Source organism: Etheostoma spectabile, chromosome 8 (assembly GCF_008692095.1).
Source record: "Etheostoma spectabile isolate EspeVRDwgs_2016 chromosome 8, UIUC_Espe_1.0, whole genome shotgun sequence".
NCBI classification, from domain to species: Eukaryota; Metazoa; Chordata; class Actinopteri; order Perciformes; family Percidae; genus Etheostoma; species Etheostoma spectabile.
The window spans coordinates 10,752,283-10,776,954 of NC_045740.1; the positions used below are offsets into that span (position 1 = coordinate 10,752,283).

Here is a 24,672-nt window from a genome sequence, read left to right on the forward strand (position 1 = left end):
AGCTAACATTACGCGATTAATTTAATCATGGGTTAGCCCAGCACTGAGAACAGTGGTCAAAACAATCACGCTAAAAATACCTGGACAATCATCACGGACAACAAACACGATCAGAAACAAAGAATGACTAACATTATTAAATCTGTTGAGGAGCAGATTTAGCCATGCTGGTCCCCATCCTTGTCTCTGAACTGAAGAAAACAGCTTGGCTTCATCAATCTGATCTTTTTTTTCTCCACCAGGCCTTGATCCTCTGCTGCTACTGATTGTACATCTCAGAAGGGGCTCCGGCTTAAGGGGAGTGTCTCCTGCTGGGATTCCAAGCAGAGGTCCTGGTTGTAGGGCTGTGGGCGCACTATAAGCTCGGCAGCGTGCTGTTTGTCCATGCCTTTCATGTCCCAAACGGAATTCTTATCTACTGGGTTGACTGTTCAATTCACCAGCATGACCTTATGATTGTAGGCAGTAATCACAGTATGGGGTTCTTATGGTGTTTGTGTGTTCACATGCATGAGTTTCTGGGAAGGAGAAATACAAAGTTCAAGCATGCAGAGCGAGAGACAAAACAGTAGATATGATTTATGGCATGTGCATTTAACTGTGTCAAATATGTGTCTGTTTGTGCTGACAACTTTCTGTCCAGGGGTCCGTTTCAGGAAGGAGGTTTAACAAACTCTGAGTCTAACCTTGAACTCTGTGTTGATTCACTCAGAGTTATGCGCGTTCACCACCACAATAAAAAGGCAGCATGAATGGAGCCACAATACTACGATTTACCATGGTAACAAACACAAACACAAACTGGTCGGCAGAAATACTTATGCGCACATACGAGTTTGAACATGCATTTCATTAAAAAAGCATTACAGCGGCTGCGGCAAAAGAGAAAGATACAATTTGCGTGGAAGAAAATTGTTCCAATATAGTGTATTAATATCATATTTAATCATGAGTATAATATTACATTTAGGTGCAATCCTGCGGGCGATAATGTACTAGGCCTACTAATCCCATTCTGAGGCAGCAGCACCATCATCAACATAATTATAATTCATAATTTTTTATCTCAAAGGGCTTACAAATACTTTTTTAATGTCTCTTACTGGTTTGTGTCCAGGGAACTCTACAAAAATGTATAAAACACGTTTTCAGAGCGAGTCACACTTTTCGGCGCTTTGCTATACAGTGGCTTTACTAACATGTTCCGCATCACCAAGGTTGTGAAGAAGACTGCCGTTTGCAAAAGAAACGCAATGTGACACAAATAAGGTGCTGGGATGTAGAGGTCTTTGTCAATGTCTTTCACAGAGCAAATAACATATGTTTCAGAGTTGACATTTCCAACCATAGACCTGTTTTATACAGTCTATGTCATAGATATACCAAAGTTTCCGACAGGGAACCCAGAAATTACGACATTCCATGTAAAGTCTACACACCATAGCCCACTCCGTGCCCCTCACCTGGCACCATGGTGGTACCAAAAGTCGTAAGAAAGCGACAGAGTCCTTATTGATTATGACTGTGTCCGATAAAACCAAGTACCTTGCGGTGGAAAGGAGGTAAAATATGTGGTCAAAGGAGGATAATCTAGTTTACCTTAACAAGGTAAAAGTTGAACGCAAAGAAAAATGAAATCAAAAAGTCAACAGAAAATAAAAAAAACTAATGAAAAATGCTAAACTATTATTACCTTGGGATAAGGTTATGTAGGATACATTACTGATAGACTGGGAAGAAAAACAATACCGCTCAAATAGGTAGTTATCTGGAAATTAAAATACATCTATAGTTGGGGCCTAAATGTCATCTCCCGACGGATGTTTAACTCCCTGCAAAGTAATACGGCTTCTTCATCAAAGGGATCGTTGACAAAAGGAAATGCTGTGTTTTACAGTCTGCCTTATATGGTTAATGGTTATGGTTAACACTATTTTTTTTTATTCATGCAGATAAACTGCACTAAAATGCGCCGGCTACAGAATGAATGAGGAAATGAAAGAGCACTCTGTTAGAGGTTTATTGAAGAAAACCTGCTCCCGACCAGGTTAGGTTCACAGGCTCAGTTACCATAGTAACTTACTCTGAGGTTAAGTTACCTCTCTTTCGACAATGGGAGAGTACCCCTCTCCCCTCAGGTTCATAACCTCACCACATCTATTACTATTTCTATGACTCTAGCCACACCCACACCCACACCCACACCCACACCCACACCCACACACACACACACACACACACACACACCGGTTTATAAAACTAACTAAAATTACTATTTAATGCTATATATTTTGTATGACTGCCAAACATGCATATTAATGCCCTGAAAGATTTCTTTTCTTTACTAAAAAAAAGACCTTCCTCATCAGCGCTTTGGAGGAGGGTCTGGCTAGTCCACACAGACAACAAAAATGTGCTCTGGTTTATTGCCATTTCTTTAAACCAATCACAATCGCCATGGGCAGCGCAAAGCACCAGGAAAAACCACAGTGCCGCTGAAAAATAGCCTCAGGAAGGAACTTATACACATCGGATGTCACCTAAATCCAAATACCATATCTGGCAAGAGCAAACGTTTTTCAGAGAACATTCGTGCATAGTATGACTGTAATCAGAAATACATGTTATTATGAAGAGAATTAACTAATTGCTTGAAAATTGTCTTAATTACTCATTTATCATTAGTAAGGCCAATTCTTTGCTTTTTCTTGTTCACACGGGTCTGTTGCTCTGCTAATACACAGCAGCTTGTTGCCTGGTAGTGGATGAAAAATTCCTGTCCTCTGAACATCTGTTCAGTACAGCAGGAATGTTGCTTCTCCCCAATGCCCCAGACTACTTGTCTTCACAAAATACAACTCAGGCCACTTTCCAATTATTGAAAGCACACTTTTACAGAGGGAAAAAAAAAATAGTTATCCTTCAAACTTGGTGAAATGATAAAACAATTTATGTACTGGGGTTTTAATGAATCCAATCCCCAAAAAATAATGTAGAAAAATGTGACATAGTCATCCTTAGATATGTTCTCGTAGTTGCCATTGGAAAAGGGACAGTTCAATGGGCAGACTGTGATTGACAGAACACACACTTGCAAACTATCAGCATGGTTAAGGTGAGTGGATGGGTTCAGCCTTCAGAGCTCCATCAGAGAGCAGAGCCTGTGTAAATGTGCTCTGAGTGCCAAAGAGCCCTTTGTTTCTAAAACCTTTATTCAGCCAGATATTTCCTGTTTCACGGTTCAACCCAAGGACTGACTGGTCAATTCTGGACTCTCTGGTGGCCCACTTACCCCTACTGTTAGATAGTGCTGCTCGGGTGTGCAGTGGTGGAATATAACTAAATTTAAGGTGTGTGTACTTAGTTGCTAGTAGGGTTACAAATTTAGATGTTTTTGCTGACCGATGGCGAACCCTTGCTTACTGATCATTAACCATTAACAGACAAACGGAGTTCACTTGTCCGAGAGGCTCAGACATAGCTTCAGCGTCCGGACAGCTGCAGACGCAGCCATGACATTATGTGCATTGTGCTCGATTTTCTACAGTAGTACCCTAGGTACCGGGGATGCAATTATTTGTAACTGACAAAGTCAGCATATACGACTACACATGTTTGAGTCTGAAGAACATAAGAATGTGAAAAATCCTTATCCTGAAATAAAATACATAAAAAGGAGGACATGAGATTTATGGTTTTGTACTTTACCATGGTGTCGAATTGGGTATCGAGAACTGTGGAATTTCACTGGTATTGGTATCAACTACTAAATGTATGGTTTTGTGACATCCCTAGAACGGTTATGACAGTGGACTTCGGAGAAACAAGGTAGCTTGCTACTTTAGACGCCATTGGAATAACAGTAACACCTAATTTTACATTCTAATTGTGATGACTAACGTTTGCTAAATCAAAACAACTCAAACTTATCAGGCTAATTAACAGTTCCAGGCTTAAAAAAAATCGTATATACTCCAATTAAGGTTATCGTACTATAAGAGATTTTTACCTTAAGGCATGTGAGCAGTCCAAAACTGACATCCTGTCCTTTCCTGTTACTCTATCCTTGCAGAACCAAGTTAGGGATAGGGTTTAATGTCCACTGATTTAGCATTGCACCCAACATCTTCATTGTCCAAATTTGGCACTACCTTACCCACAATGCAACTCAACCATCAATAGTTTGGTCAGAGTTTCAGGTGTGCTTTGCTAGTAGCCTCATAACTAAAGTAGCCTTGAAACTTAAAGTATTGTTATCAGTATTGTATTTAAAGCCTCATGTAAATGTGAGAAGGAGCTACATAGGTCTAGTAAGCTTTTCTTGCTTATTCCTGATGTTGATGATGATGATGTTTTTTCTTCCATTTGAGCACTTTGTTTGGTTGAACAAACACATGGCATCTTCACACATCCCCAGTGTAAAAGTGCCACAGGCACAGCTCAGATGTGACCCACAGTTATGTGTCAGTTATATAATGATGTTATTACATCATTCTGAGCCAGTTTAATAGCTGGTAATCTGGCCAGTAGTATCCTTAACCACTGCAAGGAAATCCCTATCAACTGCAACCCTGTCCACCCCACTCTGGTGCTCTCCATTTGCCTGCATACCGACTCTGAGTCTTACATTTTGACCTCTCATTACACAGTATAGCACACAGAAGCTGAGCTGGGGTTCTGATACTACCGCACCAAATTCTGTTCTCAACTTAACACTTTAAAGTTTCTTTAAATATTTATCGGTTAGTTTTCAAAATCCACATGAACAATCCTTCACATTAGCTTAAATATGTTGCATATGACTTTTAAAGCTATTTCACTTATTTACTTTTTCTTTTCTTACAAGAAATAAGCACCATTATATGTCTGGTGACTAAGGCTCTTAATGCCCACTCCTTATGAAGGAAAAAAATCTTTACATACTTTCCTAAAAAAGATGAATTATTTTCTTTCACACAGCCAACACAATTCTTCCACACAAAATTGTTGACGCGCGTCCCTTGTGAAATGGCCTCTGAGTGTCTGTCTCTGTCAGTGTGTGCTATTGATAAGAGACTGCATGTCCTGGCTTGTCAATCATTCAATCAGTTATAAGCAGGCTGGTTGCATCAGGTCATAATTTAGTTGTGAGTTCATCAAGGGAAGAGCTATCACATCATTTCATCACTTTCTTTCAACAGCCAGACAGCCTTTCAGATATACTACTGCTGGGAATTCACCCCAGGAACCACAGTTTTACAGAGGGCCACCCGCTGAACGCAACTGGATCAAAGTACAAATCTGCGGGCCAGATTGAGGGATGTTTTGAGAAAATAATCATGTATCAAAAGGTACCACAAAAACAACCTTTTGCACCATGTTATCAAAAGAAAAAACATTTTTTTTGTCTTATTAAAAAGTAACAGAAATGACTAAACTAAAACAATGGTTAAGTAATTTATGAACTAAAGTAAAGAGAACATTAATGTGGCTAAAAAGAGACATTGTTACTTTCTTACAGACACACACACACACACAAACAGACACAAGCCTGTTAATAAATCCTCTTAAGAGTGAATAATAGGTGGCCAGGTTGGTTCAGTTGGTAGAGGTCCAGTGTTGATTTCTTGCATGTCATCAAGCTAGATTAGCAGGTAAATACCTAAGTCATTGTTCATCTGGCAGTTAGGAAGCACTGGATTCATATCAACAACTGTCACCAGCCGCCATAACATCACATTAAAATTCCGACTCAGTCATAAATATGCCAATGTGGGGATGAGAGGCTCATGCATGCGCAAGCACATCAACAAAAAGGGTGTGACTTAACTTCAAAATCGACCAAAATTAAGTCATAATCTCAAATTTTGAATTGTCCATTCTGCAACGCCCCCATGTCACATCTGGTCCGCTTGACAAGTGGAAAAAACACACACGTATAGCCTGCATTAAGCCCATTTCCTGATTGATTCTAACACCACTCCCGTGGAGGCGCTAATGAGCTAGATTACTACACAAACAGTAGCAGAAAAAGACCACACACAACGGAACATACGGGCCTGCGTGGCCAACTTAGACTTTGTCTGGCAACTTTCCGTAGGAAAGTCACCAGTATTGTCCAGCAAGCATGCAAGGTATTTCTCTCCTGTGGCGGCCAAAACAGTCACCCTCTCCCTTCTGTTCTGTGACTGAGGGGCAGAGGAGCAGCCCCTCCCCTCATGTGCAGCAGCACGAACAGTGTGCAGGCAGGTAGAAGGCGAGAAGGGACAGGGTGAGGGGACACAGCATTAGAAAGAAAGAAGTAATAATTATAAGGTAAAAAAAATGGCAGGTTATTTTGCTTAAGTTTCTAATTGACTGAAGATATAAGTTATTATTACATTATGTTGTTACTAAATGTTTTAAAATTTGACAATGTAGTGTGGTACATTGCAAACAAAGGTCAGATATTATATTGCATAAATGCCTAGTCTAAAAATGGCACAGCAACCTGTACTTTAAAAAAAGAAAAGAAAATCGAACCGAAAAAATTTAATCAAATCGAGGATTTGGAGAATCGTGACACCCCTAATCAACAAACACACTGAACACAAAAGATACACAACACGCACTCATGAAAACGCACATCAGAGCAAACACCTACTTGCCTCCCAGCGGTAGGGCTGTAAATGCATTAAGAACTCAGTGTGTGACATGAGACATAAGGAAAAGAGTGCAAGCAGGCACAAGTGGCACGCAGCAGAGATACATCTTATTACAGCAAATACAAAAACCCAGCTGAGGAGGGCTGCTAAGACAACAAATACAAGCAGCACACTGGCACAGGAAAGCAAAGACAGGGGGCGGAGATGGGTTTGAAGAAAGGGAGAGAGAGGAGCTAAACCGAAAGCAAGAAGGGCATTGGAAAGGGGTGAAGAAACAGACAAAGAGGATGACAGATAGTGAGTGAGTGAGTGAAAGAGAGTGAGTGAAAGAGCGAGAGAGATAGGGGTGTGATAAGAGATGCAGTTTGGCTGGACCAAAAGGGGAGTGTTGGATTAGGACTGTCTATGGAGACAGTTTTAAAGGTTGCCCAGCGTCACTATATATCTCACCTGCATCCAAATGATGGCACAGGTTAAAACACACCCTCTGCAGCAAGTGAAAGCGTGTGCATTCGTAAGAGAAAGACTTATTGTGCTCCACTGCACCTGTGGCAGGTTTCCAGCATTCAGAGGTAGATAAATGGTCTGCTCTTTTAGGTTGGCCTGCAATCTGACCACTTTGCTGTTTATGAGAGAAGGGAAGTGAGAAAGAGAGAGAGAGCGAGAGAGAAAGAGAAAGAGAGAAAGAGAGCGATGAGATGGGTAGGATAGGGTGGTGAGGAGTAAGCGAGTGGTGGAGGATGAATAGGGAAATGCACAGCTGATGATTTGTAACATGACTACCTTCTATTAATCTCCCCTAATGCACTTCTTCACTGCAGGGGGGGGAACAGAGGAGAAAAGATAACAAAATAGAAAAAATTTAAGGCAAGCCGGACGTGATTTTACAGACAAACATGTAAAATCTGAGACAAATTATGTAGTAAATGCAGACAGCATTGGAAATCACAACCTCCCCCTAAGTTCATGTCTCTACACAGAAAGCATTTTCAGTCTTCTATCTCACAAACGTCTGACCTAAAAGATACCCTCCTATTTTAATCGATCCAGCTGTCTACAGTTGTGTGCGGCGGCTTTCATTTGAAATATGCAATACATATGCTAAATGCAAGCCCTTAATTGAAAAAGCCTAACCATGAAAGAACAAAAAAACTGAGAAACCACAAAAGTATTACAAGCTACAAAAACAAATGAAAACACACACACACACACACACACACACACACCACACACACACACACACTTTTAAATAACTGCCCCAGACCATGTTATTCATAAAAATAATAATAATATGTGTCCCCTCTTACCCAAATAGTATCAATTAGATCCGTTAAAATGGACTAACCTAAAAAAAAGTAAATGTCAGTAACCTAAAAAATCCAAAATATCTTTATGTTCTGTGGATCTAATGTCCCTTGAAGCTCACAATTACGACTCTCTCACACACACACACACACACACACACACACACCACACACACACACACACACACACACACACACACACACAACACACACACACACACACACCACCACACACCACACACACACCACACACACACACACACACACACACAACACACACACCACACACACACACACGCACGCACCACACACGCACGCACGCACGCACGCACGCACGCACGGCTGGGGTGCATACGACCAATAGTAACGTTACAATCCTCTTCCTCTTCACTCAGACGGTAGGCTCGTTCGAGATGAGCCAGGTCTGCGCAGAATCGATCACCGGCGATCGGCGCCGTTGCATGCCGGTTAGATTTGGTGTCCGACTTGATCCCGACTTGCTCTGACGTCATGCACACGTGGGCAACGGAAATCTCACGAGAGCAAGGCGGCCGCAGTTCTGAGACGCAGGCGGCGCAGTTGCTTTTCACCGACTGCAAGAGCCAGGCGGACCCAGAGCATGCTGGGAAACGCCGGCTTCTCAGCTGATTTAACACCTGATTGGTTTACAACATGATGACGTTTTATAAAAACTTTTTACTGTTTTTGAATCGGAGGGATTTTAATTGCTATTTGTCTGATTTAAAGACTTATTCTGTCCAGAACACATGTTGTGGCTGATAGAGACGTTTAGAAGTCAGAGACTAAATCCGTTCAGATCACGGATCATCTACAGTGTGTTGTTAATTAAAATCAGCAACAGATCGCATGTAGAGCACTTTGCCAGCTACTCTGTCATAACTAAAACAACTGGAGACTGTGTACAAGCTGATATGTGGGTCTGATTATATTTTATTAAATCGGAATCGCACCACAGTGTTTTCATCACTTCCTGTCCAGCCTGAAGGAGCTGGAATCGGCTGGAAACTGTCCGACTTTACCGCAGCTTTCTGTCACCGCCCCCCGCTGCTACCGCCTGCTCTCGTCCACTTTACAGGCGAGGCGCAGTTCATCTCGAACGAGCCTATTGTAAAGACAAACTACTTACAGTTCTGTTTCGGTCCTGGAGATACGACTTCCGTCAAGGAAATTTGAAGTAGCGGGCGGCAACGGACGCTGAAAATCTTCCTCAGAGGCACTCAAAAGCTTTTCCCCGGTCACCAATGGCACTTTCTGACCTTGTCTAACCCGTAAACAGTCCAACACGTGTTCATCAGATGTCCCATGCAGCTTCCCGGTCACCGTGGGGTCTATATGACCTAAAATCCAGCATCAGGTCTAACATCACTGTCATCCGTGGTTCGTCTACTAACGAACTTAAATAGCTAAAAATACTGCTAGCCGATGCTACACACTTAGCTAACAGCCTGTAGGCTAAGTTATAGCCAAACAGTTAGCATCCTTTCTTCAGCGAGCTATGCGGCTAAGGACTACACATTTTCAGTAATGTTAGCCTAACCGACTGCAGATACACACACAAACAGGATCGTCGTTCAGGCTTACCGACTAAAGTTTGCTCACACACTCCGCTAGCTGCAGACCTAACTTTTCATACTTTATTCCTCCTTGCTTGCTCGGTTCCACTGCGTGTGTGCCCGCCCTCTTTCTCACCTGCTGCCAATCACAACATGAATCACTGACCAGCCACTGACAGCCATCTGAAGTATTGCCTGTGTAGGCCTAGATTATTCCTCTATGATACAGACCTCTGCTGTTATCCAAAACCACATTACCTTACTTTATTAACAACATTGAGCCACATCATTGCAATAACTGACATGTTTCTTCATTATAGTAAACATAGGCACTTTGGTTAATTTTGAGTGGATCCTGCTGCTGTAACAACTAATTAGCACACCTAATCCACAGCTAAACATCGTCCCCTACAAATGCACTGTTTGAGTAACATTGTAATGTAAATACTGTAGCCTACTTTTTGAAAAGAAGAGTGATTGGGGTTGAGCGCCACAGAAAAGGATTGGAAGTCAAAAAGTACAATACTAACACATTGCTAGTTTTATAGTTTTCATGGGATTTGTTGACAACAACAAAAACAGAAAATATTGCCAGCCTTACCCTTTTAATTTGGAGCGACAAATGAAGACAAGAATATTCTGGGTTACTTTCTCACTATGACTGTAGAAAACCACAGCCTTCATTTTGCCCCTTATTTTCCAGCTTTTGATCTTCTCTATGTAAGGCAGCTCATGAAACTCTGACAAGCTAACTAACTGACAATCCTGCCAACAAGCCTGTAGGAGCAAACACTGCACTGAAGATGAAATTATAAATTAATTATAAATAGAGAATATCTGTAAAGTTACACCACGTAGACAGCATTTCTGAGGAGCAAATAAACCGTCTTTGGTCGGAAAAATGCTGCATCCTAGTTTCTTGCTTCACTTTATATAAATGTAACATTGATGATAGGAGGTGGGGGGATTGTGAGACTAAATACGTCAAAGCCGTGATGGCGTTCCAAACCCCATTTCCCTGGAGACACTGTTTCCAGGCAAGATACACATTGCTGATTAAGACACTGATCCTAGTATTGATGCGGCTATAAAATACGAGATACTTCAACACATATCGATCGGGCCCTTAACCTAACACAAGACACTCATACACATAATAATGTGTACGGTCTCTAGCATACACTATATGTGCACACACATATATAAACATACACAGATGCTTACACATGCATAAAACCATACATTCAAATAACACAAAAAAACAACATACATGATTACCCGACACACCGCTCACAACCAAACACACATAACCAGATTGACCTGAACTGTACCCAGCATGGGTCTCCAGCTGTAGATCGATGAGAGACGAGGCTGGAAGTGACAGATGTGAGTGAGAGGCCCGAAGGCATGCTGCAATATGGGGGAATCTCCTGTCACGGAGTATAGCCTTTACTGTCCATGCACTAACTGTATCATGTGACTGAGAGCCTGACATGCATGTGTGTATGACTATGTAAAGGAATATGTCTGCTCCTTGAGGATGCACATGCCTGTAAGGGAGTACATTGTGTATTTTGTAATTCAGTTGAAGTGTAGGTTGAGAGGTCAGTACGTATATGTGCATAAAGAGATGATGGTGATTTCCAGGTGTTAATCATGGCTGTGAGGTCTCTGACTGACTGGTCCTCTGTTCCTTTTTCCTTTCTTCCTGTGATTCTGTAATTAGTTGATTGACCTCTGCTGTCAGGGTGTAATTAGACATGGTAATTAAGGATTAGCTGGGTCAGGAGGGAGGTGTGTGTGTGTGTGTGTGTGGGTGGGGTGGGGGTAGGGGGGGGTTAGTATGTGTGCGTGAAGTGGGCTGATAAGGGATGTGAAGGTCGATATGTTGCTTTTAGTTTTAGGGGACAGGGAATTGTCTTCTTGGCAAGTAGATGCCTTGTTTGCAAGATCAATGCAAGATGGATGCAAGATGAATGTAAACAATGTTAATTAAAAAGTATCACTGTACTAAACCTCATCTATTGACATCATTGAGCTGACTAGTGCGATACAGTAAAGAACTGCACTGTGTTTCTGGAGTGGTAACACCCTCTGTGTGGGAAATGCTCAGCTGGCAAAATGAGTGAGAAAGGAATAATGTCCCTCCTAGGAGACGTTAGTAAACCCTTTATGCTCGACACCAACACATTTCAGGACAAGTAAATAGAAAAGAACTGTGTATTTGATGGCTAAACGTTGTTTATTATAACTTGAAAGCAGCACTCTGCTATACTCATGTGCTATTCAAATCAAATTAATTAAACTACCTTTTACACTAAGCAGGTCATACAGACATTGTGGGAAAACAGCTAGCACAATAGAGCAGCAAAGTGATTCAAGTAACAGCAATTACAAAACCACAATAAAATGCACAAAAAGAGCTACCGCATGCATAATACAAAAACAGAAAATGAGGAAGTAATAAGAATGGCAATGTTCAAACAAAACACCTGACAATAGCATGGCATAATAAGGAATCTACAAACACACATTGTGCTTAATTATGTATTTTCAACAAATAAAATCAGGAGCAGCTATCCCATTTAGTGTAACGAAAAAAAAGGATGGGACGAGAGACAAAAAAGACTCGGCTAGTGCCCTGAGGCTGTCAAAAAGGGCCCACAGACAGTTTTCAGTTAGGGAGGGCAAGGGGGGAGTGTTTTGACCCCCAATAGGGGGGTAAACCCCCAAAAAACCCCGCTCAGGGGGGGGTGCCTAGGCTCACTGTTTTGCCCTGGGGTTTTTTTGGATCCCTTCTTTTTCCCCTCCCCTTTGGTTCGTCCTCTCAGTGTTTGGCTTTTAAAAGGGGTTTTCTTTTTCCTTTCCAAACACATGGCATGAAAATGGGGAAAAAAAAAAAAGTGATACATGGGGGCCCCCAGATGAAAGGGAAAAGGGGCAAAAGGGAAAGGGGAAAAGGGGCCTGTTTTTGAAGAAACCCCCCAATTTTTTGATTTTTAAAAGGGGAAACCTTTGAGGGGCAAAAGCAAGATAAAAGGGAAAAATGACAAAAAAGGAAAAAAAAAAACCCCCTTGGATATTATCAATTAAATTGGAAAAAGGGCCCTCATCATAGCTGGATGGGAAAAATTTGTTCTAAAAAAAATTAAAATGGGGGGGAAAGGGGGTTTATCCCAAAACAAAGGGGGGGGGGAATTGGGGGTTGTCAGTATGCTGTAGTTCTCTCAGTGCTTCTATAGGCCCCTCACCAGAAACCTTTTTACTAACGTTAGCCACAATCCCTCCGAAGGTGCGGGGAAAAAAAAAGCCCAAAAATACAAGCATTAAGAAGGCCCCCCGGGGTTCCCCCGCTGAGTGGGAACCTGAAAATCCCAAAAGAGCACTTTCCCAGGGAAACAGAGCAGGGGTGGGGGAATAAAAGGGGAGCTAGTGTTTGATTTCGGGGTTTTGGAGTTGAGGGGGTGCCCCTATTTTAAGAAGATTTGCAGAAAAAGAGTGAGGGGAGAATAAGGACAGCGGGAAAAAAAGAATGTCAGAAAAAACCTGTTGTAAATTTTGGTTTTTTAGAATGCAATTCTGTGTAAACAAGCTTTCCCTGCATGGTGGGGGCGTGCGGGAACTTTGTGTTTTTGTCGGGAGGGGGTGAAAAAAGGGAGACCCACCAAGCCCGTCAAAAAACAAGGGCCCGCCACGGGTCGAAAAGGCCCCACGGGAAACCCTTTCCTCTATTCTTGCCTAGGGCTTCCCAGTTAAAATAAAATCAATTAAATTAAATTTTTTGTTTTTTTGGCCCCCAAATTCACAACAACATTATCTCACTGGCTTTTAAAAAAAAAGAGAAGTCTAGACCGTCCCGGGGGTTTTTATTTACAGAAACCCAAGTTTCCCCACCAAGAGAAAGACTAGGCGCAGGGGAAAGGAAAAAAAAATTCCTCTTTTTTTTTGGGCCTCTCCCTTTTTTTCCCACTGTTTTTACACCCCTATTGTTTTCAGTGCACCATTTACTTATCTCAGTCACAGGGGCCTTAAAAACAGTCAAACAAAATCATTCTGTGTTTCTAAAATCACCGTCTTTAGGAGCTTCACAGTGGGCATGTGACTGAAAAACAAATGTGTTTTAAGTTATCTCTTTACTGTGGTTCAACGCCGATAGTAAGAGGCGGAATGCATAATTGTTATTGCCTTCATGCAAACTTAATTTTTTCAGCACATTTATGTATTTTTCAGTATTGCATTAACCACAGAAATATTCCACAAGGCAACTGACACGTGCCTCCACTGCAGTGCGTACGAGTAGTGTGGCTACTCAGTGTTCCTGTTGTGTGCACAAAAGAATAAATTAAATGTTCCCGCCACCCTGTAGACTTGAACAAGAAGCTCAAGTAAGGCGAAGAAGACACACACACATGTCAACGAGAACAGGAAAATAAAATACAATTTTGTTAAAACAAGACGGATGACGACAGAATGTGTCCTTGTGTTTGTGACTGAAGTTTTTTTTTGTGAAAACTCTGTCATCCTTGGCCTTCCTGACACTGACTCTAAAAGACAACCTAACTCAAGAGACTAGGTTTTGAAGCATGCTTTATTGCACAATGCAGTCAAGCCTGGTTCTGAAGTGAGCACATTTGATTCCAATGTGAAGTTTTTCTGACTAAAAAGTCCTTTGACCTTTTTTATTTATTTTTATTTTTATTTGTCAATTTGTCTATTTCAGCCTGAACACACTGTGTGGAAACAAGTTTTTCCATAAGCTGGACTGAACTCATAAATACATGTAAAATATAGACAATCCAATTCAGTTTTGGAGTGGTACTTCCCTAACACAGTACACACTGTTCCTGTGTTCTATCTTAGGAGATAAGCACTGAAGCCCTTAGTTTGCAGGTGCACAGAGGATCCTAATGTATGCAGATAAAAGAGCTGTGTGAGAATGAGTTCACTTGGGAAGAAGAAAAAACAAATTTTACCACACACAATCACACATGTGCAAAGATGCACTCAAATCCATGAAGCATGAGGGAGGCTTAGAGAATAGCAATGAGGCAAAGCTTTGTAATATTCTAAACTTGGCTGCGGGTCTCCCAATGCAGGTAAGTGTTCACGTTGCACCCTCTTTGCCCTGCGTTCCCTGCTGTAGATAGATTAGTGGAGCTGTCTTATGCTAGATATTTCCCCCTTAAGGCTGTTTCCATTTGGGGTGCCGGGAATAATGTTACACACTCCATTATTTTTATAGGCCTTGGGCATCTCACTCAAATCCATTCATGAATATATTGACTTTCACTTTGCTGCATGATTGAGGCTTGTTTGCCTTGCTGCTGGTAGATGGCTCGGACAACCAGACTGTAAAGGATGAGTAAAGGAAAAACTCTAGCACATTCAAACTCACTTTGTGAGCACTGCAGTTGCAATAGTGATGCTGTTCAAACTGCTATTAGCTCAATCTCATGCAGCCACTCTCTATCTCTCTCTTTCTTTCTCTATACATTTATATATATGTACTCATCTTAGGAAATGGAGGAGACTAATATGCCCCATATAATTAGATTAAGAAGTCCGTTAAGAAGCCCCAGAAAGAGTAGTGAGGGACACTGTATGTTTTGAGTTGGACTTATTTTGTGTGTGCAGTGGAAGGTGATATGGTTCATGGTGCTTTTTTCCAAACAAATTTGATATATCTTAAATATTTATTGACTATGGAGCCAGTGGTAATTTACCTGCATACACATTTGTCTAGAAATGTTATTTTTTCTCCCCTAGCTTCTGTCTCCTGCAAAATTACCAAATTTTCTGCATTTCTACTTGGTTTGTGTACAAATGAGTGTGGAATCAGGAGGAAGAGTTACCTTAATGTGCATTGCCACACAGTTTGCACTTTCTGTGTACTCCTCCTACCACCCCCAACAAATGCCAGAGAGAAAGAGACTGATCACCCATTCTATCCTCCTGCCTTGCCACATCTTCCAGCTTCTCCTGGGGAAACCTGAAGTATTCGCTTGCCAGATGTTGAATGTAATCACCACCAAGTTCTGGGTCTGTCTAGGGTTTCCCCCCAGTTGTACGTGCCCAGAATATCTCTACACAGAGGTGTCTGGGAGGCATCCTGATCAGATGCATGAACTACCTTCTCTCGATGCAAATAAGCAGCAATTTAATATTCAGCTCCTTTGGGTTAACTGTACAAGCTCCACATTCTGTCCCTTAGGGCAAGACACACTGCGTAAGAAGCTTATTTCAGCTTCTTGTATTATCAAAATAATGCCTTAGGTCACTACTAATACAATAGTTTGTAACTCTAATTTAGGGAGCCCTCCTTCCATTTCTATAGCTTCCTCCATTTGTACAAACAGCCCAAGCATGGGGCTCCCAAGTGAAGCCCCCCAACCCCTATAACTCCATCCAGGGATTCCAGTTAGGGCAGGAATCTCCAAATATCTGAAGCATGCTGCAAATAAAAGTCAAAGATCACTAGCTCCGTAGCATTCCTGAATTAGCTCTCATGTCCCTGGATGCAGATGCATTGCGTTTATATGCACACACAACAAGCTTTTGCACGTTTGTATATGCAGCAGTGTCTGCTGTTCATTAAAGCACATGCTCTTAATTATGGAGATGTTAACAAGCACTTTGCCCCTGTTGGTGAGTGTGTGTGGTCCCTGGACACTCATGTCCTTATGGGGAGCCAAACACAAATATGTCTCTGCGTGTGTGTACTGTGACACTGTCATCATTAGTAACATTTATTCAATGTGACACGAAAACCTCTGTAACATCAACGACTATGACTCTCATGCCCTTGGGTAATGAGTAATTCTGTTAATGATGAGCGAAAGACAGACACAGTCAAGCTAATGTGAAAGTGACACTTTGAATGCAAACTGAGCAAGTGAGGGTTTTTTAGTGGCATTTTAGGCCTTTATTAGACAGGACAGTTTTAGACACGAATTGGGCGAGAAAGGGGATGGAAGGACATGTAGGTCGGAAGCAAACCTGCAACCGCTGCGTCGAGGACTAAGCCTCTGTATACGGGCGCACACTCATCAGGTGAGCTAATCAGGCGCCCAGGGGTATATGAAGCTCTGATGTGGTTAGATATTGGTAGAACAATATGTATACATGCAATTATGAAGTAACTAGTCTAAAATCTAAGACATTCCACTTCCGGGATTGCTCCGTTGTTCCAAATTCTGCCCGATTTGAGTCTTTTAAGGTCCGTTACCTTCCGTTTTGTTTGTAATGGAATCAGTTCTATTTATGAGGACTATGGTTAACTGCTCCTCACATCTCTGCAGGATAAATCCAGACAGCTTGCTAGACTATCTTTCCAACCTGAGTTTTCTGTTGCACAACTTAATTTTTTAAAATACAAATGTTGCACCAAAACAAGTTCCTTCCCGAGGCTATTTTACAGCGGCAACTGAGCTTTTCTCGTTGCTTAGCACCGTCCATGACAATTGTGATTAGTTTAAAGAAATGCCAATAAACAAGAGCACATTTTTCTTCCATTCCAGAATGCTGTAGCCAGACCCTCCTGCGCAGCGCTGTGGAGGAAGGTCTGGCAATGCGAAACAATGAAGTAACCATTTTATTCCTCATTTACTGGGGTGAGCCACAATAGGGGCCTTTGTCTGCTGAAAGTGATAGACACACAACGTGTTTGTTCTTGTTTAGTAGTGTTCCTGCATACCAGCACATAAACTTGTGATATGTGGAATCCATTTTCAAAGGGATAACAGAATGAGCCGCACCTGACAGATGCATTCCTACCACAGACCTGGGTCAGCCATGGCCTCCATTCAGTTTGTCAGGCACAGAAGACCTTCCAATGAAGATGGTCAGTAAATATTCTTATCAAATACTGTTACAGCTTTGCCTAATTTGAAGGAACAGCAGCTCAGCATATTGCTCCTCTTGAATCTAAATCAAAGCACCAGGAAGTAGGAGATTACAACCTAAATGGTGCCTACCTGGCTAACTGCGCCTACTTCCTTTAATTAAGGGGATTTGAAAACACCATTTTAGTTAACATCCAACATTTGTATAGAACACGTGGAAACGTTTTGAAAGACGAAATTGCTACTTAGCATTTGTAACTTATCTTAGTTCACTCAAAGGGTGCATTTTCACTCTCTCTATCTGCTTATCTCTTCTTTCTCCTTGGGATCCAACAACTTGGTACTTTTACAACAGCTAATTTATACGACTGAATGTTAGTGGTTTTAAATCATTTAATACCAAAGAACACTGACACTGTTCTGGAGCAAATAGAAAGAGAGATATTCATAGGATTAGAGACAATTCTCATTTACGGCGGGTTCATTATCTTGATTTATGTGATCTCATTCAAACATCTCTGTAGGCTTCAGCTGGTTGTGAAATTTGGGTCAAGTTCTTGAGCAAGACAATGACTTGGCACTGGCTTTAAGGGTGCTGTTCTCAGGGTGCCTGCAGAAGCAAGGCAGACTGTAACTGATCCATGTGATCTACCTCTCAGGGGAAGGCTGACTGAAAAGAGAATTTTCTTAATGAGAATCAGTAAAGGGTGACAAAATTGTAACATTGCCACAGTTTTACCAGATTAATGAGAATCCAACTTTTAATGGAATATCATCAATACTCAAGAACATTTCTAATTGCTTGAATACTAAGTGCCTTTAAGTACTGTACTCTTCAGAAAAATAGAGCACAGAGAAATCTGCTTTATCACACCCATTTACCATCACTGCTTGAAATTGTGAAGAGGCAGCTAATACATGCAAGGCCATTGGCTTCATGTCATACACACAATGCACTTGTGATGCGATACAGGGAATGGTGGACCCAAATGCAGAGACAGACGGGAATGTTGAGTTTGAGGATTTAATAAACAGTAACAAAATCCATACATCAAAAGGTGTCCTGTAACAGCAGGTAAAATCCAAACACAGGAGCAGGCAGAATCCCAAAAACCAGAATAACAAAATATCCGGAACACAAAGACCAACAAGGTAGACGATGCTCTCGCTCTCACACGCAACACCATAAACAGACAAGGGGAACACAGAGACTAAATACAGGGTATCGAGGTAACAAGGGGCAAGTGACACAAGGGCTGGGAAACATGTGAAAAACATAAAGCAATCACAAGAGCGGGAAAACCAAAAGACAAGAAGTGAACCAAGACACAACAAGACAGAAAACTAGTCTGTCAAAATAAAACAGGAAACTACAAATACAAAACAGACTAGCACAATAACACAAAACACGGCACAAAATGCCAAAAACCATGACAGCACTGCATACTGTAAGGGCTTCCTTTTGGAACTATTTGAAAGGTTGTAGTTACATTCCTAAAACTCTATTTTGAACTAAGTAACTAAGTGATTTGACATGAACACATACAACATGGCTCATCCACAGGTCTCATGTAACAGGTTTGAGGTGGGGGGTGGGAGTATTGTGGCATTGTTATGCAGCGCTCACAGATAGTGAAAGAAGGACAAAGGTGTTCAGCGGGACATAAGAAGACTGTGTTGGCCAACTCTTTGACAAAATGTTATCTTAATAGTAAATAAACAGGATGCCCGTCTTCTCTTAGGGTACATTATGGCCATGAATGAATGAGCCTCTGATCTCATGTTATAATGTGATCTGGCATCGCAGCATACAAATACAAGTAATTAATGCTGGACTGAAATTGTTCTGTAAACTATGTTGGTATGAAAAGTCCAGTAACTCTGTGGCCTGAAACACTTTTTTCAAAGTATCTTAGATGATATTATGAATGGATTGCTTCTGTTTATATCTTACATCACATAAAAACAAATCATTTCCCTATTACCACCGTTCACCTTGAGACCAGACTGGGATGAGTTGATGTGTGAAAGTGTAATGTAATACAGCCTCCTTCCTTACTGCAGGGCCTCTTATTCAGAGCAGCCGCCTCTTGAGAATAACAGGCAAACGGAGCATGAAGGGAAGGCGAGGTCTGGACCAGGGGAAGATAGCATGACTGTCTGACAGGATGTGCTTAGTTACACACTCTCTGTTCCTACTAGAGACCAGACAGCCCACCAAGGCCACGCATGTGAGGAGAGAGGAGGGAGGAGGTCACAGTGTGTGTGTGTTTGTGTGTGTGTGTGTGTGTGTGTGTGTGTGTGTGTGTGTGTGAGTGAGTGAGTGTGTGCGTGCGTGCGTGCGTGCGTGTGAGTGAGTGAGTGTGTGTGGAGTGGCAATGTGCTTTTGTGTGTGATGCAAGAAGAGATATATTGTCCCCTACTTTTGCCTGGAGAGACTCTGGGACGCATCCAAGATGCCAACAGCAGTGACAGCATCATCAACTAAATGTAGCTGTGGCGCACACACGCACGCACACACACACACACACACACACATGCACACACGCACACATGCACACACACACACACACACACACACACATATCCAGATTGCTGCTGAGCCACTTGAGAAAAACACTCTAAATGTGTTTAGAAAACTGCTCTGCTCCGGGAGGGAAAATCACTTCCCCCCCCCTTTTGGTCCCAATGAAACAAACAGCTCCACACGTTCCATCCAAACTCCACCAGATCAGTCGGCCCAGCACGAACAAGTCTGTTTTAGAAGGAAACTTTTCTCCTTCGTCATGTCTGCTGGCCATTAAGCCAATTACAGCCAAATGAAACTAAGTGGGGCAGGCTTAACAGAGTGTCAGATTGCTCCTGAAGGTCAAACAACACTCGGAGTAAATGGCTTCTGTCTATAAATCCCTTAGGTCGGATGCGTTGCTTGTTGGCATTCTACATCAGCCCACCTGTTTGTCTGATGAAGCTATTTCCTTATAAAGTAAGACTTTAAATGTCTGGCTGTTTGCCTAGTTTACCTTTATGGGCCATCTCTTGCTCTCATCTCTCTTTCTCTCTCATTTTTTTCATTTCCCAAATGGGTGATTCAGTACCCTGAAGCAGCAGACATTTTTCACTCTTGGAACCACCTGAAAATAACAGCCAGCATGGATAATGACCTAATAAGAAGACAGAAGATGTAAGGACAGGAGTAGACATGCTGACGGGAGGAAACGAATACGAGAGATCTAATGATCTGAATCGGAATCATTTTTTAAAAGTTTAAAATCTGTTTGGTTCAGCTTGTAGTAATTAGGTACCCTAATTACTATATCTGCTTTCGGGTTTTTAATATTTAAAACTATCAAGTACATCACATTAAAAATCCTTTCTATTTCTCAGCTGAATACAAAGTAATTAGCTGCACGTTTATGCCAGTGAGGGGGTGGTATCACTGAATAGGCCAGTGTTTAATGGTGCCAATTAGATCTCAGGTGAAAAAGGCTTCTCGAGCAAACAAAACATTCCGTTAGAGTAAGTGGCTTTTTTTTTTTTAAGCGAGCGACATATTTTTGCTTTGGAATGAATGAGTGAATAAATGAATGAATGACTGAGAGTTGTCTGAATGACAATGAACATATCTTTGACACCACAAGTGGTAGGAATAGTAGAAGAGGAATCAGCTAAAGTAGAAAAAGAGAGAGGGAACCAAAGATGAGAGCAACATATGCTGATGATGAGGACTTCCCAAGAAGGATTTTAATATTTAATGTGTGCTAGATTACACTCCCCCCTTACCAAAAAATGACTAAGGAGCCAGGAACGGAGAGATGGAAGGAAGGCGAGAAAGAAGGAGTGTACAATTTTTAAAATGGGAACACATTTACACAGTTGGTGTGAGTTGGACCATGGACCCTCAAAGGATCAAAGTAATACAACACCAGGTCATTTGTTTTGTAACACCTATGGGAACGTGTGTGCCAATGAGCGCTAAGCTAAAATTCACACACTGTGTGGCGATAGAGAAGATAAAGTGAGTTTTCACTGTGATGTTTGCAGTTTACATTAAGGTGGCCTTGTGGGTTTTTACCACATTGAAAAAGGGACTCTTTACTTACAAGTTCATTGTATGTTTGTTTTTTTGCATCTTTATGACACAGAAAAAACACACTCCTATGACTGACTGGTTACACTTTACTTGAAGGTATCCACATAACAGTGACTTGACCCTGTCATGAAGGTGTCATAAACATTATAAACAACTCATAAACGTTTATGACATAACGTGTCTTTTAGCAAGTATCATTTGGTTTTCTCATGACAAGTTATGGTTACGGTTAGGGTTACAACTTGTTAACTTATGAGTTTTAGAGATGCTGGTGTTTTAATTGTAGAATAGCCTGTTTTCAGTCTTCAAGCAAACTGGCTGCGTTGTATTCACTTACATGAGATTACGTAATTTCAATGCGCTCATCCAACTCTCGACAAAGGGAAAAAGCCATTATTTTCAAATTGCACATTGGTTTAACAGTAATGAAATCAATGATAGAGAGAGGTGCCATCAAACTAAAAATGAAGTGGGAGGTGGGAAGGAGAGTAGAATAGAAATTCTTTTCCTGACTGACCTTGACTTTGTTGTTCAAAGACGCTGTAGAAACTGCGCTGAGAACAAAAAGCATCAGCATTTCCTGCAGCACACAAAACATCATTCAAAGCAGTGTCACAATGCACTGCACGTTGTGATTCACCAAAAAATGGCCACCAGTAGCCTGACACCTACTGTAGATATTTGTCTCTGCCACTGGATCAGACAGCTAATTAGCATGAAAAGTAATGCTTGTGTCACTCTCTCAGTGTATTTATGTGTCCGTCAGCCATACACTTGTCTGCCCGCGTTAGTGTCTCTATTTATCTGTCTCTGTTTATAACTGTGTGTGGTAACTTTGTTTCTTGCTGGTTTGCTGCTTTGCTATTAGTGTCAAGTTCAGTAGAGCAGGGGTGCCTGAAGTGAAGCCTGTTAATCAGCTCAACCCACAATAACCCTCCAACTGGCAACTTAATTAATCATGTTATGGTGATAAGATGTAGCCTTGCATGTCAATGTTTGGTACTACAATACCATGGAAATGTTACTGCAAGATAATCACAATTGCCTCTACCTATTGTGGGGTGATTAGTTGCTGTCTTGCCTTGTGTGTTAGCGTAGATACTGCACTTGTGTTCACCTGCAGCCTGGGTAACACAACCACAAAAAATAGATTTAAAGGTGAGGAAAAGTCTAGCACCTCTCTGCTAGCTGCCACTCAGGGTTATCTTTGGGATTGTCCTGCATTCACTTTACCATTTGATTTATTTTGGAGATAACATTTGCCACCAGTACCGACACACTCGCAGATTGAGGCAAGCACACACACACACACACACACACACACACACACACACACACACACACACACACACACACACACACACACACACACATTGAATACTTCAATTAAGGCTTTCAGATTAAATATGGCGCAAACCACCACCAAAATTATTATTCTCCTCATGGAGCTCTGTCTGCTAAATCTGCATGTTTTACACTGCGCTGTCACCCCTTTATGGCACGGCATAATGATGAAGATGCTGTTTAGATATTCCCATATTATCTCCCAGGCTTAGCTTGCAGACAAGTTAAGGCATCCTGTATTAACCAAAAAACTGGAAATATGTCTAGCTGCCTTTTCTCTTTCTATCACTGGACAATTACAATATTTATGAGAGGGACCTTGTAGTGGAAAAACACAGTTTTATTCTCTAGCTATTTCTTTTCCCCCCTTGTACCGAGACTCCCGTCCCTCCTCTTTTTAATGAAACACCACCAAGAAAATCACTCAAGCATTTGTCAGTGTAATTGTACAACACAGTTCCATGAATGGATATGAGCCTGCCGTTTCAAACTGCTGACAGGCAGAGAATAAAACACCTCGCACTAAACAGGGGATTAGGGCAGAGAAAAATAGTGAGTTAGAAAGACAGCAAAGGAGAGATGATGATGGTGTATGTACGTGTGTTAATTTCTATCATTTCCTTCAAGCCTTTGGAAAAAATAATAATATTTTAATTGAGTGAAAATAAAACAATGATCACACTGACCTTTTACACACACCATGAAAACATTTAAAGGAAGAGGAACAGCTGTTCTGTAATAGACATTTACCCTGATGGGAAACATGGAAGTGCAAGCTCACCATCCTTGTCGGTATGATGTTGCCTGGTCACCTGGACTCCTGCATTTTGGTACTTTTACATCAAAAACCAAAGTGTAAATATATTCAACTTATGAGGCCCTTCTCTGTTTTCTTTTTTTGTGTTATTCAATGTAAAAGGTCATGGCAGGATGTTTTAGTCAGTGACTTGTTGAATTGAGATGTAACAATAACTACATGTATTGGTTTGGTGTTTGCATTGAACACCAAATTGAAATTGAAACAATTAACATTGTTTTGCTGGCTGAGCGTTGTAGTGAAGCCATTGTTGAACTCTTTTGGTGTTTAACTCATCTGTCATATCCGATAGTAGCACCAGGTTCAAACCCCTAATGTCAAAAATGCTAATGTCAAAAGGATCAGTAAGGAGTAGCCACGCTGTGCTGTAGCTGCCATAGCCATAGCACTACAGAAACAACCACCACAGCAGCCGCAGCCCTAGCAATAACCATACCCACAGCCACAGCTTCATCCATAGCTCAACCCACAGCCTGGCAGAGCGGCTGCATACTGTCAGAGCTCGGCCTTTAGAAAGGAGTAATGAGCAATAAATGCACAATGCATAATAGTGTCAGATCATTTCTCCTTTCTGTAGTATCTACAGTGCATAGCCCTAAACTGGCAGTATATTACCTCTCAAGGACTGGACCAACGCATTAACTGTCATCTAACTAGCACTAATGGGATCAGGGGGAAGGCCAAAAGTATAATGCAAGGTAACTCAATAGTTGTTACAAGGCAACACAAAAGTAGTTCAGAAAAAAAAAAGAATCCACCTCACCCAGGGAGCCTCCGTAGATGTCCTCCTTCTCAAAATCCCCATTTATAAACTAAACTTACTAATAACAGCATCTCTTTGTCTTACAGTACATTCCCAGTCATGAGATTGCATGGATGTTGGTGATCGTTCCAGGAATATCTATGGTTGTGTTATAATTCATAGAGTGGACTGGTGTTGCCTTCACTGACAGGAATCACATGTAGGCAGAAGTCAATTACTGTAAATCCGTGTTCCAGAATTCTCTTTCTGTTTCTCTCTCTCATACACAGTCCTTAGCTTTTCAGATAGTGGTAGAAAGTAAAGACTCATGTAC

General features: G+C 41.5%; 1 long non-coding RNA gene across 1 annotated transcript; it reads left to right on the top strand.

Moving 5' to 3' along the window:
* Window positions 1–1,702: 1,702 nt before the first annotated feature.
* LOC116694732 (uncharacterized) lies at window positions 1,703–24,347 on the top strand. The gene is made up of 3 exons (XR_004333257.1): window positions 1,703–1,886; window positions 17,019–17,024; window positions 24,332–24,347. It is a non-coding gene; the product is annotated as an uncharacterized LOC116694732 (long non-coding RNA).
* Window positions 24,348–24,672: the final 325 nt, after the last annotated feature.